A 7,380-nucleotide genomic window follows, 5' to 3' on the forward strand; every position below is an offset into this window, starting at 1 on the left:
CCTTCGCAGGGCCTCCCGATGGCCCGCGCCCACCTTCCAAGGAGCCTGTGGTATCGACCGGGCGGGAGGGTTCATGGCCTCGTTGCGCACCCTCAGTTGTCAGGCCCCAGCCGCTCCGTCCCCGTCACCCCGAGCGGAGACTGAGTGCGCAGTGAGCGGAGTCAGCTGCCAACTGGAGCGCGGGCCCCCCCTCCCCCGCGGACTTGGACGCAGCCATTTCCTCCCCCTCTCCCTTCTCTCTCTTCCAACCTCCTCCCTTCTTCTCTCTCCTTAATAATAAAATTATTCCGAGCAGTTTGCGGTGTGGCGGGCGGCCAGAAAAGCGTTTCTTTAGATGCCGCTGCCTCACAATTAGGCAGCGAGAGGATTTGACACTCTGTGGCGGCCTGACCGGCGGCTTCCTCCCCCGGGACCCGGAGGCAGGCGACGCCAATCCCCCTGGCTCCTCCCGCAGTTGGAACGGAAGGGTCTGGCGTGCTGTGCCTCTCGGGCTGTCAGGCTGCTGCAGGCGGGTGTCCGTCGGGAGGCACCCCCGCCCCGCCAGGCTGGGAGGGGGGGCTCTTCCTGGCTCCTCCGGGAAGCGGGGGTCCAGGGAGGACCTCCCCACCACCCTTTCTGGCCTCCAGCTCGGTGCTCCCTGTCGGATGGAGAGCCCTGGGGAGGAGCTGAGGGTCTCGGCCTCTCCAGGCCTGCCTTCATTCCCTGCAGGTGACAGGAGGCTGGTCTTAGAATTTGCTCTGCACACAGTGGCTTCCTCAGATCAGGCAGTCCCCTTCTCCCAGCTTCCCCTGGCTGTCTGTGTGTCTGTCTGCCTCAGCAGGGCAGGGCCATGTGCTTTTCCCTCTGCATCCTCAGCACCCAGCTTGCTCCTCCCCAAACCCCCCAGCAGACTGTAAGCCGAGCAGAAGTGAACTTGACAGGTGAGTGGGCACAGGCGCCGGAGGGAGGAGGACCCAGGGGCTGTGGAGGGCCGACCGTAAGCTGATTGGCTACAGTTGATTCCGGCCTCCAGGCCTGGCATCATCAGCCCTCTCTCTGGGTGGCATCCTTTAGACTGTGATGAGGGTTAAGTGATGAACCCAGCCAGGAGCTGACCACGCGTCCCATCTGCCTGACCATCGGGCAGTAGGCGTATGAAACAGGCACCTGCTTGGGCCAATGTCTGGGCGTCGAGCTCAGGACCCAGCAGATGGAGCCCCGCCCTCCTCCGGCTGCACTCTGGGGAAGGAGGCGCGCGCACACCTGTCCTCATACCATTCCTTACGCAGTTACTGCTGTGATGAGTGCCACCCAGGAGCCCTGCAGGGACCAGCAAGGTGGTGGGCACTAGGGCCTCATCCAGGTGCCTCTCACTTCTCTGCCCCTCCTTCTCCAGGCTGCCCAGCTCTTCCCTGCCACTGGCCAGCTGCACGGCCAGCCCTGCCTCCCGGCCTGCAGGCCTCACCTGCTGCTCCACCCCGCAGTCTGTGCTGGACTCGGGGCTCCTCCCGTTCTGCTCTCGTGCCTTCTCATCGAGTGCCTCCCAAGGGCCTGCGCACTTACATGTCGAGATTCCTGCCCACAAGGCCCTGCCTGTGACCATGGAAAGTTCTGTGTCAGTTCCATCAGCGGGCAACACCTGGGAACCTGTGATCGGATATAGCACAGACAGCTTTTCTTGAAATCTGGCGTGTTAAATTTTTTACTTGGTTGATAACATTTTTTAAAAAGAGATTTACCTTTTTATAAAATCCTGATTTCTGGCGTTTTAAAGGGAAAAATTCAAGTTCTGGCACCTGGACCTTCCTTCCCATAAGGCAGCAGCTCACTGGGGGGTGAGTGGGGCTGCTCCGTTCACCTGCCCACTTCACGTCAGCACATCACCCGCTGGAGGGAGCGTGTTCTCCGTTGGATGAGTGAGGGGCTGTGGCCACAGATTCCTGTCCCCGCCCAAACGGGCCCTGTCCTGCCACCTGGCCGCTCACTCCGGGCACTTTCATAGGCCAATACGACACTTTACACATTGTTTAACGGATATTTACTGTTTGGGAAATGGAGGTATAGCTGTGAACAAAACAAACCAAAACACCCTGCTCTCACAGAATCTTCGTTATCATGAGGAGAGACCAGTGCGGAGCCACGTGACTTATCGCAGGAGCTGAGCACGGGGCGGAGGAGCTGCGGGGTGCCGTTCCCAGGCTGCTTGGGGAGGCCACCCGAGGGTGAGGCCCTTGCGGGCTCTGGGAGGAGCCCTGCCGAGGCCTGAGAACAGTGTTCCAGCCGAGGAGGCAGCAGGTGCACAGGCCCTGGGACTCGGCGATGAACATGCTGGCCCCAGGCCACCAAGTCAGTCAGCAGCCAGACAAGCCATAGGCTCCGTGCCTCGGTGCTTCCACTTCCCAAGGGAAGTCCTGCTCTCTGGGCACATGGGGTGAGGAGGACAAGACCCGGGTGAGAGGCTGGGCGCTCCTCGCCTCCGCCTCCTCTCCTAACTAGCAGACAGGTCCTAGCTCAACCACACTGTGCCGTCGCCTGCAAGGCCCGGAACGGGGAGTGTGGGGGAGGGGTCAGAAGAGGGCAGCCTGGGACCCACGGAGGGGGTTGAGCCCCTAAGTCAGCCTCTTGATCTTGCTGGCCTGGGCCCAGAGCCCCCAGCCTGAGTGTCTGCACCCAGCAGTCGGCCCCACATCCTTAGCCTTTCCCTCATTTTGGCAGACAGGGAGAAGTGTTCATGTTCTTTGTTGAATAAAAATCTAAAAACAATTATGTCCACAAGAGCCTGGTAAGTCTGAGCTGACAGCAGGTGAGTTCTCCCCGACACACCCCTCTGCCCCCTGAGAGGCCTTGGATGCCAACACAGCTGCTTTGGGAATTTCTTCTTGCCCCCACCCCAAACCTCACCCCCAGCACTTCACAGCAGGGAAGCCCCGTTGGCCAGCTGCCCCTCACCCAGACTGTGGACGCCTCTGGCTTAAGTGGCTCAAGTCTCGGGCTTGTTGGCCCCTGCATCCCAGAGAGCTGCCGTGGAGGCCCGGGACACAGGCTGCGCGGTGGGCGCCTTCCAGGCACGGACCCTCCTGGGAGCGGGTGGTGGTGTTCCAACAGGACGGGTGCTTCCGAACCAGCACAGATCACCCGGCGAGCGTCGAAGGACCAGGAGGGGTCCTTGGTGGGTGGGCCTGAGGGAGGGCCTCATTCAGGGGGCCCCGTGGGTGTCGGCTGCCTCCGCCTCTGGTCCTCGCAGAGATGCCATGGGCAGGCCCCCAGGAGGGCTTCCCACCATCTGTGAGTCCAGAAGCCCCGACTCCCATTCAGGCTCCCTCCAGAGACGCCCGCCTCGCCTGGGCTCCCTCACCTGGGCATCTGGAGGGGGCTGGGTGGTCTGCCTGCTTCCCCTCCCACTCCCCCAGTGCTTGCCTCCGTACCCAGGCCCTCGCACCTGCCTCCCGTGCTGGGACCACGGGCCATGAGTGAGGAGAGGTGCATGCCAAGTGCGCCGTTTGGAGGGACAGTCCCAGGAGGCCATACTTCGGGGCGGGGGCTTCCTGTTCTCTGGGACGCCTTCCTCTGCCCCATGCAGGGCTCCCTAGCTGCCTCTGGTCCCCACCTCATCACTAGCCGCTGGCCCAGAGACCCTCCCTGTCCCGGAGGCCTGTGGGTACTGGGTTGTTTGTCTTGTGGGTCCTTGAAAGCGCCTCTCTTTCCCCAATTCAAGCCAGGCCTTTAGGATTCAAAACAGACCTCACAGATCAGCAGTCAACCCGGCCAATGATTTACCATTTTAATGGAGGTCTCTTACTAGTGTTCATCACCTGCCACTAGTGGCCCCTCAGTCCTCCTTGGACACCCCAGCTTCCTGGCTTCGGGGACTTTCCCTTCCCGTTCCCAGGCTTGAATGGGTTGGGTTTAAAAATATTTTTTCTGCAGCTACAAATGAGGACGCAGGGGAGCAGAATGCCCCCCCCCCCGCCCACTCCCTTTTCCCTCCTCCTCCCATTCTCTGTCCTTCCTCTCTTTCCTCTCTCTGTCTGTCCCTTTTCTGTCTCCCACTATCCCTGTGTCTCAGGAAAACCTTCAGCCAGCCTCCTGGCTGCGCCCCACCCAGGGGGCACAGCAGCTGCGGGGGGGAGAGGCTGTGGGCCCAGTGACCTCTCTGAGGCTGCCATGGTGACAGCAGGCGGCCATCGCCACTGTTGCCCGTAAGTGGACCTCCCTCAGGTGGGTCTGGCTCCTTGAGGAAAAGCGGGCCCTGACCTGGCTGGCGGGCCTGGGAACGTGAGCACCCGGTGCCGCTCCCTGCACACCCTCCTGCGGTCACGCTCCGAGGTGCCTCCTCTAAAACTGAAAATTTTTTTTAAAATATATTTTATTGATTTTTTACAGAGAGGAAGGAAGAGAGATAGAGAGTCAGAAACATCGATGAGAGAGAACCATCAATGAGTCGCCTCCTGCACATCCCCCACCAGGGATGTGCCCGCAACCCAGGTACATGCCCTTGACCGGAATCGAACCTGGGACCTTTCAGTCCGATTTTTTTAATTAAAGAAATATTTTTATTGATTTCAGAGAGAGAAATGGAGATAGAAACATCAACGATGAGAGAGAATCATTGACCGGCTGCCTTCTGCACGCCCGCACTGGGGATGAGCCCGCAACCCGGGCTTGTGCCCTTGTTTGGAACCAAGGCCCGCGCTCTACCCACTGGGTCAGCCCGGCCAGGGCTAACGTGGGGATTCTGTGGGGGCCCGGTGAGGGCGCCACCCTCGCTCTGGACAGGGCTCGGGCTGCAGGCCACAGAGGCTCCCCTGGGGCCACCTGTACGCAGGCCTCTCCTTCCCATCTCACCCCTTCCTGTAAACGGCAGAGCAGTCAGCACTCACTGAGGCACCCACAGCCGGGGTGCCCTTCACCCTACAGCACCTTTGGGGGCGGGCGGGGTGGGGTCTTTGCCTGAAGGGACCGCTGATCCAGCAGCTGCCAAAGGCCCCTGAGGGCTGAGGACCGCTGGCCTTGCACCGGGAGGGTCTGTTCGCGCCCACCTCTCTCTCCCCCTGGTGATGGCTGTCAGGCGCTGGGGGAGCCATGAGGGGACTCCGGTGGCTTTGGAGGCAAGGGCTGGACCCTGAGCCAGCCTCCAGGGCACACCCAAGCGGGCCTGCTCCCCACCAGTGGCCTGGGAAGACCAGTGTCCGGGAGTTGGGAGTTGTCATGCGAGTGCAAATGTGCCTAATGCACGGCTGACTTCCTCTTCCTGCCTCCTTCAGAGACCAGGCCTGGCCTAGTGTCTGGAAGAAGAGGCAGATGGGGGAGCTGGGCTGGACCAGGAGACCTGGGAGGCTGTTCGGGGTGTGCTCCCCTGACCCCCACCTGTCTCCCTCCAGCTGGACCCACAGAGGTCAAACCCCCAGTCTCCTGGGAAGCAGCCCCCTGTGCCTGCCTCTTTCCTTGTCTTTTCCTAGTGTTCTCGAAAAGTCATCCTAATTGTAACGATTAATAACAGAGCCCGTGGCAGCCCTTAAAGACGCAGAGCCCATTCTCTCCTGGCAGAGCGGCGGTCTCTGAGCCGTGCCTTTGATGCCATGCCTTTGTTCCTGTGTCCCTGCCCCGCCCTGCATCTGGGGTTGGAGGTGGGTGTTGGGGTGAGCATTTCGGCTGCTTCTCCGCCAGGCGCTGGGCTTTCGCATTTTAATTGAACTGTCTTTGCTCAGAGATAGATGCTCTCACCACATCCAGCTGCTCGCGGGGATTGGGAACCCGCCCGCAGTGCCGCGTGGCTAAATGAAAAGACGCAGCAGCTGGACTGATTAGAGCGGGGGAGGGTTGGACACTGGTCATAGCACTTTCTCTTTGTAAATAATGTTTCTGGGTAATGCATTTTGGAGAATGTGAAAAAAATAAAAGCTGCAGAAATGTTAATGATATCCACAGGACACAGCAGGAAATGAGAGCGATCTGGGACTAATAAAAGCTGAAATAGAATCTGTGCAGATATACAAGGCGCAGCCTTCAGAATGGGCTTGGCTTTGCGCATCTGGGCTCATAGCACAGCGTGGGGGTGGGGAGGGCAGCGCTGGGGCTGCAGGGGTGGCTTCCACCTGCTGGCCCCACTGTGGGGAGGCAGCCAGGGTGCCTGCCCGGGACGAAGGGGGGCACCTGGGTGGGCCTCCTACAGCCGTTGGGTCAGGAGGTACAGGGCTGCCCTGTACCTGTCAGGAGCCTCCAGGCCAGAACTGAACTCTGCCCCAGCTCCTCGGGGCTGGCCTGTGGCAGCAGGCACCGCCTGTGATGTTTGATCCAAGCGCCAGAGATGGGAGCGCAGTGGCAGAAGGGCAGGCACGTCTCGCATTGTTGGGGGCCTGAGATAAATTGGGGAGGCCAGAGGGCGTCTGGCTTTGCTGGGCCTGGTGGGCAGGAGCTCGCCACAGGACACGGGTCCCCTCTGCAGCGTGGTCTTCGGCGCTGAGCCGGCACCAGCTGCCGGCGAGGGTCACGGAGGCGGGCTGTCTGGCTGCCCTGGGCTCGCTGGGTCAGCCCCAGCAGTGAATGAGGACGGGGTCTAGGCAGGGTCCTGGAGAAGAGGAGGGGTGAGCGGGGCCTCTTGGGGCAGCACCTCCCCTCACTCCACATCTCCCCTTCTCCCACCTGCATGTCTTTCTTCCCTGTGCTTCTGTACGTCCTCTGGTTTCTCCTGGAATCCTGTTGCCCATGCAGGCCGCCCTCGTTGAGCGCTGGCCATGGAAGTCCCCGCGCTTTCCTGGAGACCTAGGGTGTGCAGGCCGAGCCGGGCCAGGGTCTTCCTGTCCCCTCCCTGCCTCCAAACCCCAGCCCTGGTTGTGGGTAAATCCTGAGCCCCCTGGGCTCCCCAGCCTGGAGCGTACCGTGCTCCCCCCTCTGCGGAGGCCTTCTGAGGTGACCAGGCCTCCCGTCAGATGGGAGACCTGCAGCCTGGACGCTGACGGCTGGTCTGTTTTCTGAATCCAGTTGCTCTGCCCAGAGGGCCTTCACCCCAGCGGCATTTCCTGACCCGGATCCTGCTTCGGGGTCGGCTAGGCCCCGCCAGGGCCCCAGCCCCTAAAATCACAAACAGATGGGCTCTTGGCTTGGTGTGACCTGGCCCTGACCCTGTGGAGGCCAAAGGGACCTGTCAGGAGGGCCTGGGCTGCTTCACACACACACACACACACACACACACACACACACACGGAACAGCAAGGGTGAAGCTCTGAACTACCCCCATCCATCAGTCCCTGCACATGCATGGGCACACAGATACCTCAACATCCACTCGTCTCCCCTGAATATTTGTCTTCGCTGCACACATACACAGGTGTTATCACTATATGTATTTACATGCCTAGTGTATGGGCAGCTGCTCCTTGTAGAGCGTGAATACCGATATCT

The 7,380-nt window shown here is 60.8% G+C and overlaps 1 protein-coding gene across 1 annotated transcript in view; it reads left to right on the forward strand.

Moving 5' to 3' along the window:
• Positions 1-7,380, forward strand: part of RAI1 (retinoic acid induced 1) — a 91,066-nt gene that overhangs the window by 49,137 nt on the left and 34,549 nt on the right. The gene's annotated exons all lie outside the window — the stretch shown is intronic.

Source organism: Myotis davidii, unplaced genomic scaffold (genome assembly GCF_000327345.1).
Source record: "Myotis davidii unplaced genomic scaffold, ASM32734v1 scaffold207, whole genome shotgun sequence".
NCBI classification, from domain to species: Eukaryota; Metazoa; Chordata; class Mammalia; order Chiroptera; family Vespertilionidae; genus Myotis; species Myotis davidii.